The sequence below is a fragment of the Pongo abelii genome, chromosome 10 (genome assembly GCF_028885655.2).
Source record: "Pongo abelii isolate AG06213 chromosome 10, NHGRI_mPonAbe1-v2.0_pri, whole genome shotgun sequence".
Lineage (NCBI taxonomy): Eukaryota > Metazoa > Chordata > Mammalia > Primates > Hominidae > Pongo > Pongo abelii.
In genome coordinates, this window is record NC_071995.2 from 5,276,951 (window position 1) to 5,289,818 (window position 12,868).

The window sequence follows — 12,868 nt, forward strand, 5'->3', positions numbered from 1 at the left end:
CCTCCCCTCTGCTCTACCCCAGGGTTCTATGGCACTTCTGCCTGCAGAGGCCCCCTGCCTACCCTTCTAGATCCACAGCTTCCCTGCCATCCTGCCATCCATCGAGTCTGAAATCAAATATAGCCTTCACTCTGCAACCTTCCCTTATAAGGATCCGATGGGAGTGAGCTCTCCCTTCTCTGACCCCTCCTTGTTTCTCCTGCTCTTGTGGACTAAATATGGTGACTTTTTGCTGAACTTGTACAATTTTTCTTCCTGTTCTAGGAGCTCAGAGAGGATGATATCTGGTAGTGGACATTTTTTCTCCAGTGCTTGGTTCAGTGCCCAGCCCTCAGGGGTGCCTGATTAGTGTTTGGGGAATGAATGAATAACTGGGATGAGACAAAGGCAGATACAGGTGCCATGGGACCCAATGCTTACATAAATATTGGCACTATCTCCAAGGAAAATAAATAAAAATTATGAATATAGAGTTGGATACAAGATCTCTGCATCGTGAGGCGTGTAGAGCTCAGGCTTCCTCAGCTCCCGCATCACTTCCCTGGGCGAGGGTGAAGGAGGTGCCTTGGTGGGGGTGCTTCTCAAATCCAGGCCTGCGCAGCGCATGCCACCCCACGGCCCAGAAGGAGCATCCAGGGGCACCCTCCATGATTGATAATTGGGGCTGGAGGGCAAATGAAGAAAAAGGAGCAAGGTGAGAAAGAAACAGCACATCAAAGCAGAAATCCTGACAGACCCCTGCCCTTTTTGCTAAGGGTGTTAGCTCTGCCCCTAGAGTTTCAACTAAGTGTCTTTATCAAGGCTTATAAATTCCACCCTCCATGCAGCAACTCTTCCCACCACCGCCCCCTGCCCTGCAGCCCCTGCCATCCCTCCTCCTCCCCTCACTGCCTCCAAAATCAATTTTCAGCAAGAGCAGCAGGTTCGGAGCCATCTGGGGCTGCTGGCAGCCTCAGCAGGATCTAAGCAGCTCAGTCTGTTTCCCTTAAACCAGCCCCCGAGTTTCTCTGCCATCCCCAGCCTGGTCTTCCCCCTCTTCCCTCTTGCAAGGAGGAGGAGGAAGGGTTGGTTCCGGACCTAAGTGTTCTTCTCCTGAGGGGTCCCCCATCCCTGCAGGGCATCCCTGGGTGGGGTGTCAGAGTCCGGCTGTGCTGGCCCCAGGCAGCCAGACAGCAGTACGGGCCACTTCCCCACCTGTGGGGAAGGACGGATGCACTAATTGGCAGGCAGAGCACCGAGTGGAGGGAGCTGGAGCCGAGCCATGTTCGCAGAGATGCACTTTTCCTCACCTCAGCCTCATGGAAGCTGTGCGGCTCCATCTTGACAAAAGTGCCATTGCATACACAAGGCCATTGTGTTTGGGGGCAAGGAGCAAAAAGTAGAAACTCCTTGTTTTCCCTAGGCTTGAGAGAAGACCTTTCCAGTCTGGAGCCCCTGGGAAGGAATATCCTGCAGAAGAGGGAGTCACACTAGAAGGTTTTGTGTGTGTGTTTGCTTTAGATATGGGGACCAGCCCAGGAGACTTCCTTCAGCTAAGCCTCTCGGCCACAACTCCCACTTACCCCCGACACACACACAGATGTGCTTTCAGCTTTCACCTGCTTTCACAAGTGTTTCTTAGTCTTCTAGTTAGAAAAGAGTGATTTTAGGTGACTTCAATTGGGGTGAAGACTCCCCCACAATATGTCTTCGCCTCCTCCCTCACGCTGCCCCCCATCTCCTTCCAACCTTGTTCTTTAGTCCCCGTGTCCTTGGCCAGGCTGCCAGGCACTACCTCTTTCCCGCAGGCCACCAGTTGAAACAGAAAACACCCATAGTTAAATATGGCCCCAGGAAAACAGAGTTAAAGGAATATTAGGTACATAGTCTTTGCTTCTGGAACTTTCTCCAAGTGTCTAGTAGAGGCAAGACCTCAGCCCATATCACCTGAATAATGGACAGATGATCTTCCTATTTGGAACAGCCAAGAACAATATTCTCAAGAGTATTCTCGTGGGATGAAGTGTTGGGAGACAGCAGCAGTGTCACGAATGAGCACTGGAACGGGAGACAGGAGACCAGAGTGCATGGACTGGCTCTGCCACTCTGTCTCTGACCTTGGGAAATTCCCACTTTGAACCTTGACGGCCTTCCCTGTAAAATAAGGAACTGGTCTTGACGATCATCTCACCATCAAGCGGAGTGCCAGCTGCAATGTGGGTGCTTGATCAATGCTTATTGAAACAGATGATCTTAGTCTGAGATTCTCGAATGGCAGAATCCCACCACAGTGCCTACCACACAGTAGGTAGTCAATAAAAGTGAATTTGTGTGAGTTAATTTTCATGTGACTACAGAAAACCAGTGCAGTGTGCTTGAATTAGGGATGTATTGTGCAATTCATAATCAGGGAGTTTGGGTGGTGCAGAGGGGTGATTCCAGGAACAGAGGTCCACAGACAGCCGTCTGTGAGAAGGGCTGAGAAGACCCTGGCACAGCTGGAGGGACAAACACACTCTCTTCATCCCACTCAGCCTCTTTCCTCGGCTCCCCTCCCTCATGGGAGTCTCCCTAACAGATACGCCCTAGGCAGAGGAGAAAAGATCACAACACCGGCCTGGACACCAGGGCTTTCAGAACCAGTGTGGGATGGGAACTCCCTTTTATGGTACAGTGGCCTCTGAGCAACGCTTCAGGGGAAAGCTGGGTGACCTCTGGATGCCCCTCAGCTTGCCAGGACAGTTTTGACATTCCCATAGCGCAGGTGGGCTGGTTTGAGGGACCCAATACCAGCTATAGCCAAATTTCTGGAGAAACGGAAAGAACATTCATAGAGTTCAGTCTAGGGAATCTCAAGGGTCTTTTGAGAAAGGCTTTGGAGGAGGCAGCACTTGCCTGAGGGAAGGAGAATGAAAGGGAGGAATTGGCTGGGCAAATGGTCCAGGCCCAGGCTCAGTGAGCACAGGTGGATGGACTCCCTGAAATCCCCATCACCCACCCGCTGTGAGAACGATAGTGCTGCTCTGCACTGTAACTTCCAGGGGAGCAGGAGAGTCCTTCATCAAATTTGTCTTCCCTGCCTCCACATAGATGATTGCTACATTTGTGCGTATTATTATTATTATTATTATTATTATATTTTTTTGAGACAGAGTCTCACGGTGTAACCCAGGCTAGAGTGCAGTGGCGAGATCTTGGCTCACTGCAAGCTCCGCCTCCTCGGTTCAAGTGATTCTCCTCCCTCACCCTCCCGAGTAGCTGGGATTACAGGCGTCTGCCACCACGCCTGTAATTTTTTGTATTTTTAGTAGAGATGGGATATCACTATGTTGGTCAGGCTGGTCTCAAACCCCTGACCTTGTGATCAGCCCGCCTCGACCTTCCAAAATGCTGGGATCACAGTCGTGAGCCACTGCGCCAGGCCTAATTTTTGTATTTTTAGTAGAGATGGGGTTCTCCATGTTGGCCAGGCTGGTCTCGAACTCCTGATCTCAAGTGATCCACCCACCTTGGCCTCCCAAAGTGCTGGCATTACAGGCGTGAACCACTGTGCCCAGCCCATTTGTGCCTTTTTAAAAATGGTTTTCCAATATATGTTGCCGAGGACACCATGCAATCCTGAGCACTTGAGCAGTGGAGAGGGAGCAGCAGGTCAGAATGGTGTGCTGGGCAGAGTGGAGAGTGAGGAAAGAGAAGAATCAAATGTGATGATGTTGCTCTGGTCGTAAGGTGTGGGGATATTTCCATTTCCAGAGCCTTGTTTAGGTTTAACTAATCATCATCTTTCATAATCACAGACCACTTTATGTTTTCAGAGCAGGCTGACACACAGAATGGTATTTTTTCCTTCACAAATTTTCTCTGCACAATAGACGAGGGGAATCTTATTATACTTATTTAAGAGATGAGAAACCTGAGAAAGACAGAGATCGTGATTAGCCCAAGCTTACTTGGTTAGGCAGCTAGGCAGTGGAGATGCAAGGCTAGGCTATACCCTTGTCTCTCTGTTTTCCAACTTCATGATTTTTGCCATGTAGCTTTGCCCCCTACACTACTGCTTATTATAAATATATGATATATAATTAAAAGATATAATTATTTTTATATGAGCAATTAAATATATATTTAATATTTATATGTTTAATCATTTAATATTTATATGTTCAAATATATTTAATATTTATATATTTAATTAATCTATTAAATATATATTAATAGATTATATATTATTAAATATATATAATCTATTAAATATAAATATATTTAATATTATACATTTATATATTTAATTAATTCGCTTTAGGAAAGTCTTCTGGTCCTAGGCCAGGAATTATCTTTGTAATTCTTTACTCTATTTGGATCATGTTTTTCTCTGTACATAGCATAGGATAAAAATGATGACAGCTAGCCAGCGTTTTTGAGTGCCTACGTATGTTATAACTAATACAGTCCTCCCAGGAGACAGGCCACATGGAAGGTTTCTGAAGTTAAACAAGCTCAAGGTCATACAGAGGGCATAGAGAGGAACAGGAGTTCATGGCCAGATCTTTCTGACTCCAAATGCCACATTGCCTGGCCTCTGGAACTTGACTGCCCCAGCACTCCTGTAGGGCCTGCCATCACTGAGGGTTTGCAAACCTCAGTCCAATACGGCTGCTGAATCCCCACCTGCACCATTCCATGTCCCATTTCAAATTCAACTATGGGCCCAGAGCTTTCCCTCTCTTTAATCCTACTTGTCTGTCCTAAGAACCAGGTGATCCCACTTGTCTGTCCTAAGAATCAGGTGGTTTTGGTAAAGGTGTTCAGAGACTATAAAGTCATGGCAGTTCAGTTCTCTATCTTAGCAGGCAGAGTACTAGGACAGGAAAGGGGCTCCGTAGGCCAGCATGTAGCCGTTACATATCCAAAGACCACCTCTGCCAACCCTAGGATCTCCTATGTAGAAAGTCTTATGAATGCCTCTGACAGTCAAAGTGGAGGGTGAGAAGCGCATCAATACCAGGGTACCATGACTGCCTTACCTTAGGCAGGTATATTCTCAGGACATTGGAATGCCCTGTGAAGTCCTCAAGGACTTGGGACACGATTGCTACTCCTTCTTCCCGGGGAGAGTCAGGGGAGAAAGCACAGGTTACTTCAGCAACTGTTAAGTAAGACACCCAAGTCTCCTTTAGAAAAAGTATTCTACTAAGTCAGATGTAGAGCTCCTCGATTAAAAAGAACAGAAAACTAATCCAATAAGTTATTTGCCATGAAGAAGGCTGCAAAGTCCATGAAAAATACTACTACATCTTTTCCTCACCACTAAAAAAGAGGGAGAAAAAAACCTTCACATGAGCTGACATGACATTGATTACCACTATAGGAATTTAGAACATGATCAGTTAGGAAGGGCTTGAACCTAAATCTAACCATGGATTATGCTTCTGGATCTTGAAAAAGAAACCAGACTTCAAAGCAAAGGTTAAGAAATTTCTATCTTGGAGGGAGTAGCTCCCAATCTAAGGTTGCCTTTAGTTGTTTTAAGCATCTTATAAGATAGCTTTATCTCCCTGGTTTCTTAGTAAATTCCTTAAGGTCAGACACAATCTCTCAAATTTCTTTTGTGTCTCACATCTCACCAGCAAAATTCAAACCACAAACACAGAAGCAACTCCATACAGAGGCCTCTGTCTCTTTGAAAAGAAATAATGGCAATGACCAGGATGGTCTCAAACCCTCCACTCTCTGGGTCTTTGTTTTCTCACAGTAAGACGAAAATCTCTCTTCAAGCTCCCTCTGGGTCTAGGTAGGTTACTTCTCTGGAGAAAAGACATGTGGCCTCAGAAAAAGAGCACTCAACTTAGAACCAGACAAGTCATTTGAATTCTTGCAGGATCACCTACTACTAAGCCTTTCTGTGCCTCAGTTTCTTTGCCTGTAAAAGGGAAAGATGATGCATGCCTTCCTTATTTCAAAGGGTTCTTGTAAAACATAATTCAGACAGCAAATGGGAAAAGAAACCATTGTAAATCATGGAGCTAAACTCATAGGGAAGTAGCTTTCTACAGTAGGATGAAGTAGTTGAATGGAGTTTTATATGCAGAGGATCCCACAAAGTTAAAAAAACTGCACAGAAAAAATAAAAAAAGGAGCGATTTCAGATGGCATGGCGTGGGAATGGGCAAGAAACATCTTCCACGTAAACAATGCAAGCTTTAGACTTCTTGGCTGTTAATTACACGAAGAGACCAAGAGACTTGTAAACCCATCTGCTGCATTGTAGATGATTCCATACGGTTGAAATCTGATTCTAGCTCTTGGAGAGTGGGTTAAGTAGATGCAATCAGGCAGGAGCACTGTGAATAAAACAATAGAAAGGCATATTTGTATTGTTCTTTACTATTTTCAAATCACTTATGCATATATTATTATCCCATTTCATCCTTATACACACGTGAAGTAAGTATGAGGTTCTTATTCTTCAAGTGAAGAAACTGAGACTCAGGGGAAGTAATTTGCTAAAAGTCACACAATTAATAAACAACTCCACCCAAACTCAGGTGTCCTGATCCAAAAGTCTCCGCTTCTTCCAAGTTTGAGAAAAATATTATGTGACTTATCTCAGTAGATTTATTGTGGGGGAAATGAAGCCGTCTTAGCTTTTTGGCAAAAGTGCACTTTGGTCTTCCTATTGCACCATCAAGCTTTGTTGCCTGCACTCCAAATCTTGAAAGTGTTTTAAAATATTAATGCTCATCATACAAATAGATTGCACCACAGATTGTAAAGATGCCTAGAATTAGTCCATGAATATAATGTCATGGAAGCACTATTGCCTTTGATCCTAAGCTTGTATCCCTGGGACCAGCCAAGCAAGGGGAGATGTGTACAGTTTGATCTGAATCTTGGATTTCTGGAGGAATCTTGGCGCCTATGTGTAAATGCAAGATTTGCCCCTAGGTATGGACATAGACCTGCAGCAGATCCCTATCCATTGGCTAGGATGCTTGAACAGGACATTGCTTTCTGGTATGCTATCATATCTCCATGTGTTTGAAGACAGTCACTGACCATACTATAGAAGTACCCTCTGTGTTCTGGGAAACATAAGGAGGAATAAATTGGTGCTTGGCTGAACATCAAAACAGGTCGTGAGGACAAGCCCAGCCTCATGCTTTCACTCTCCCTTGCCTCAGCACATACCTGTATCCCTCAAGAGTTAATTCTGTGGAAAGTTAGTGGTGGTTTGTCCTTTTGAACAAGAGGAATGACTCAAGATGAGCCAATGTTGTCATACTCTGTTAAATCCATTTCTCCTTAGATGTTGGACACTGAGTTGCAATCAAGATGGATTTAGGCAATGAGGACTCTCTGTTTTAAAAAATGCAACCACATAAATCAATTGACTTTGTTCAGTAGATTCACCTACTATGAGGCCAATCCCTATTCTTGTAAAATTTTCCCCCAATTTAGGGGTTTCTATACCTGGTTTACTGAGTGATATTTGGAAAATTACTCACACTCTCTGGTCTTGACCTCAAATTCTTGATTTCAAAGTATCTGGAGAATGACAAACGTGCCTACTTTTCCACTGAGCTTTCTATGAGAACTAATCAAGTATTGAGCAAGTATTTTGAATTAGCTGTTTTAATTAGTAGAAGAGACCAGTGAGGGGTGTAATCCAAGAAATCATCTAATCCAGGAACAACTAAAGAAGCAAGAATCAACGAGGCATAGGATTCTATCATGTTTTCAATTTAGGACTGGACCTAACATGAGGCACGAAAATCATCTAAGACACAATTTTTTGCACCAGTGAATTTATAATCAAGCTGTGAAGATAATTCCTTAAGTGAGGTCTACAAAGAATAGGACTAATTGAATTCCACATTACAATTGTCTTGTAAAGTTATTTACTTATTCCAGTGGTTCTTCCATTGCTCCAGACATTTCTGGCATCCCCTTTAGTTTGTTGATGAACAAATTTGAAAGGGAGAGTTGGCACCCACTTCTCAGTAGGAAGAATCTCCTCCCCATTCCTCCATTGCAAAGAATTTGGGCTGGGGTTAGATCAGAAAGCCCAGGTTATCAGCTTCTGGCTTCTGAAAAGAACACCTGCTTGCTTGTAGGTATCAGGTGATCTAGGAGGAAAAATACAAAATGGAAAGGATTGGTTTCAGGAGACAATGGGAGCAGAGGATCAAAGGGTCTAGGAGGCACCAGCAGGCCTGAGAGTGGGTGAACCTCAGTGACACACACCTGGTGTCACTTTCTAATGGAGATTCCCGATTAGCAGAGTCAGAAAACATTTGGTAAATGGAGAGTACTATCTCTTCCTGTGCAGCCTTCTGAACCATAAGCTGTGCAATTTGTTGTTCTGTGGGGGGTGTAGTGCCAGACCTTGTTTTGCAGATGGACAAACCCTTGGCTAAGCCCTAAAATCTGGGGGCTACCATTTATTTTGCTGATGACTTGAATCCCTCCCCCCCCGCCCCCCCCCCCACCCCCCACTTTATTTTTCCAAGAAAGGCTGCTCTTTAAAGATTGACCTGATCAAGTTTCAGGAAAGTTCGGTCAACTCTTGATTCCCACTTTGGATAATAGCCTGGTTAAATTTTAATGTTAGGCTGCCCTGTATTCAATTCAATAGCCCACATATTTGTTAAGTAACTACCCTGCAAAAGGACAGACATGCAGACATGCACCATAAAAGAGGAACCATGAATAATGCATGATGCTCACTCTCAGAGGCCTGATTCTCTAATAGTGGAGCTAAACAAATAACAACAACTGCAATAGAAGGCTGAACGTGTTAGCTATAGATGAAAAGTTCAAAGTCCTGGGGCATTTTAAACTGGGAGAGACCATATATGCACAGTGTTGGGTTAAGTAGGGAAGCCATGGCGTTATGACGTGGGAGTGACAGCTGAGATAAGTCTCAAAGGGTTCATAGAATTTTTCCAGTCAGAGATGAGTATGGTGGCCTTGAAGAAGTTGGTGGGGAGGCATGGGATATAACTGATACAAGAAGTTTGACTAAAAGTATGGAAAAAGGAATAGAGAAAGGTGGGCTTGAAAGAGTAGAGTGGGTACAGATTTTGGAGGCTCAGAATGCCAGGTTAAGTTTCTGGCACAAAGTAACGGGGAGTTGGGGAAGGCTTCTGAGCACAGGAATGGTCAGTGTTGTACCTTGGGAGAGTACTCTGATAGCAGCAAATAGGGTAAACTGGAGGAGAAGAAATAGAAGAAGGCCATTGCAATGTCCTGGAAGAGGAGGTGTGAGTGCCTGCCTCAGCGAGGTGGCAATTAGGAAGGAGATGGTGCCAAGGGAGACATGGCAGAGAAACCTCCTCCACACATCCTCTCCAGTGCAATCCCTGGGTTAAATGACTCCTGACACAATGCTTTGAACAGCCAAATAGAATGGACTCTGGAACTGTCTTGTTTCTAATTTTGTGCCTTAATGACCAGTTGATAAAAACCATCTAATGCCTGACTTAAGGAAGGTCCCAAGTGCTGGGACCCTCTCTGATCACAGTCCTCTGGCTACTTACGCAGGATATTTTGCCTGTCTACATTTATGGGAGTCTTGTTTTCTACGCTATTTAATGTGCCCTTTTCTGAAAGATTATAGGAGAAGAAGCCAGATATTTGAGGTCAGAGGTTAGAGCTTGACGTAGAGGTAGAAGGAAAGGAGGGAAATTTATAGAAAAACACAAAAGAATTTATTAAAGAAAAGAAATTTTCACTGGTTCAAAAAAGACAGCTAGGGCCAGGCGTGGTGGCTGACACCTGTAATCCCAGCATTTTGGGAGGCCAAGGCGGGTGGATCACCTGAGGTCAGGAGTTTGAGACCAACCTGGCCAACGTGGTGAAACCCAGTCTCTACTAAAAATACAAAAAAATAGCTGGGCGTGGTGGCACGTGCCTGTAATCTGAGGCAGGGGAATTGCTTGAACCAAGCAATCAGAGGTTGCAGTGAGCCAAGATTGCGCCACTGCACTCCAGCCTGGCGACAGAGTAAGACTCCATCTCAAAATACAAACAAACAAAAAAAGACAGCTAGGGGTCCTGGACCATCCAGAAATATAGACACAACATCCAAGATAATGGGTATACCAACTGATTTTCTCTATTAGAGAATTTTCCAATGATGGACATACATTGCAAGATGATTCCACAGGGAAAAAGGATGTATGTCTGTGTGTGTGTGTGTGTGTGTGTGTGTGTGTGTGTGTGTGTGTGTACGTAAACATTTGCAAAAAGCTGTTACCAAAGTTTGTTGCTATTTAGCTCACCATTTCTGATTACACAGCAACCCCCAAGAGGTTCCCTTCCCCCACTACCCTTGAGAGAATTAAATTGTTTTAGCTCCAAGACGGTAACATAAGCATCTGCCCATCTATCTCCAGTGACTTATTCACTATGACCTCTCCTTCAACCTGCAGCTCAAGGAGTCTCTGAAACATAAATATTTAGGTCAAGAAAAAGAGAGGAATTTATTTAATATAGTGGACTTTTTTCATTGTGCTCAGTGAATGTCTCCATGCCTAGTGCCTGTGCTATCAGAGGTTTATACGATTTAGAAAAAGCAATGTTCACTGCCACCTCAGACAAACCTTGACACATCGGTGGCTTAATGTTATTGCAAACATTTGTTTCTTGCTGACATTGAAGTCCAATAACCGGTGGGTCAAGAGGGCTCTCTGTCTCAGAGCTCTACCATCTGGTACATGTGCCATCTAAGGCCACTGTGGTGGAGGAAGAAAGAGCTGAAGGATCTTGCAGGCTGTCTGTAAGGGACATGCTTCACGCAGCTTATCTCACTGTGCTTATTTCATTAGCCAGAAGTCAGCAAGTGGAGGCTCCAACCTCATACAAGGGAGGCTGGGCATCCAGAAGAGCACATGGATCTTTGGTGCTGCAGAGCTTTTGCTCAAGGGCTTCCTAGTGGCCATGTGACACCCAGAGGATCTGTTGGCCACATTGACTAGCTCCACCCCAACGCTGCCCTTGGGCTTCCAGCATGCATTGCACCTCCGCCCCCCAACTGTGTGGTTAGGAGAAAGACTGCAAATGTCCTGTTAAAACCCGTGATAAAAGATATTGCCAAGTCCTGGATGTGGGATGAAGACGAGAATTCTCACCATGGGGTCTGCACTCTTGACTTTGGTTGTGGGGGGAGGGGAAGCAGAGGAGAAAGAGAGAGACAGAGACAATGGGAGGTGAAGAATGCACAAGCAGCTGAAACATTGCCTCATTGTGTTCCCAGATTCTGATACTGCATCACTGGCTTCCAGAGCGCCTGTGTGACCTCACTGGATTCCAGTCTCTATATTTGTTCACCATCAGTGCCTCTTACTGTAAATAATTGAAAGGAATATAATAGGGTGAGAATTATTGTTGCCTCCCCCTTTCGCCTTTCATAAAATCTTTTTATATCAGAGGGGTCTGGCCCCAGCCACTCCTAGCTCTATAATTAGTTCTGGGATCTGCGAGGACTGAGATTTAGCTAATGACATTTCACAGTTCAATCTTGAAGTACCTCAGGCTTTGTGATCTTTTTTGAAGCAAAGAGCTAGGGCTACAGATGAACCTGGGTAATTTGCATTAATAATACGTCAGTCTGTCAGCAGATTCCTAAATTTTACAAATAAGTGAGTGAACCCCACAGGCTGATGTGGCAGTCAGAGGGGCCTTCCCAGCCTTCATGCTCCCAAAGTAGATGAGAGTGGGTTTGGTTTCATTAGTCACAGCTGGTGGGTTTTCATTATCTTAATTCTGTCATGTCTGCCTTGGCCATCATTGAGCCACACACATCTTCAAGCAAAGTATTCTCTGCCTTGAGACACACTAGTTCTTGAAGTGCTCTAGACTGCAGGAGAACCTGAGGCCCCTCACAGAGCCTTTGGAGCACATGGCTATGAGGCCTGGGCACACAGCCAGATATGTGGTTGTCACTATCACCCAGTGCAAAAACACTCAGAGGGGCTCATGAGAATCCTGTCTTCAGAAACTGAGGCCCCAAGACATTTAATGACTTGCAAGTCTGTTCTTTCCTGTCCATCTTCTCTCTTCTCTAGCACACTTCCCCACTCTCTCTCTCTGGAAATTACCTAGATTCCCTCTCTTGGCCTCCAGACGGGTCAATATTTCCCTGCTTTTGCACATACCCTTACCTCTGATATCGTGCCCTTCTCACCTTGTTCTGCTGAACTTCCTCTCTAAGGCCCAGTGCAATCACTTCTCATCTTTGAAGTCTCCTTGACTTTGTCCTTTTGAAACTGAGTTTTCACTCCTTCTTTTATGCTGTCATAGCCTCTTATGCTTAGCTTTATTTCAGCAATAATCACACTGTGATATAACAGTGTATTAACTGTCTTTCTCCATCACGCTACAAGCTTGAGGGAATGCACTCTATCATCCTCATCTTAGTATCATCAGAGCCCGGGTGCTTTAGACGCATAGTAGATAATCAATACAAGTTTTGTGAGTGAATAAGTATAAAAGTGTTGACCCTTTCCCTATGCACAAAGATAACTTTAAGACTGAGAAAGACAACAAATGTAGAATGCTTGGGATGCTTTAGAAAAAGCAGGGGTTGGGGGGTCACTAATCAAATATTATTTTGAGACTTCGAGTCTCCATTTGTCCTTATCTCCCAGGACACACTGTGAGGACAGGCAATTGCAGTTTCATGCAAGGCCCTCCACCTTTCTTCTGCTGTTTACACTGGATCAGAAGGTGGGGCAAGAGTCTGATTGCTGGGGTATTTGCAGGGCTGCTGTAAAATAAAACAGTCTCCATGGCTGAGAAGCCCTGCGGCCAGGGTGAGCCACACTTCACCTCGTCCTGAAGCTATTGTGCTTGGATATTAATAGCCCCAGGCAGTGTTGTCTGTGTG

General features: G+C 44.8%; 1 long non-coding RNA gene across 2 annotated transcripts; it reads right to left on the reverse strand.

The window, feature by feature from the left end:
• Nucleotides 1-6,037: 6,037 nt before the first annotated feature.
• LOC103891958 (uncharacterized) lies at nt 6,038-12,223 on the reverse strand. Of its 2 annotated transcripts, none has more exons than XR_008512443.1 (4): nt 12,167-12,223; nt 7,882-8,105; nt 7,168-7,335; nt 6,038-6,320 (listed from the first exon to the last, which is right to left on the reverse strand). It is a non-coding gene; the product is annotated as an uncharacterized LOC103891958 (long non-coding RNA). The 2 variants fall into 2 exon arrangements; XR_008512442.2 differs by lacking the exon at nt 12,167-12,223 and adding an exon at nt 11,112-11,427.
• Between the last annotated feature and the right edge of the window lie 645 nt (nt 12,224-12,868).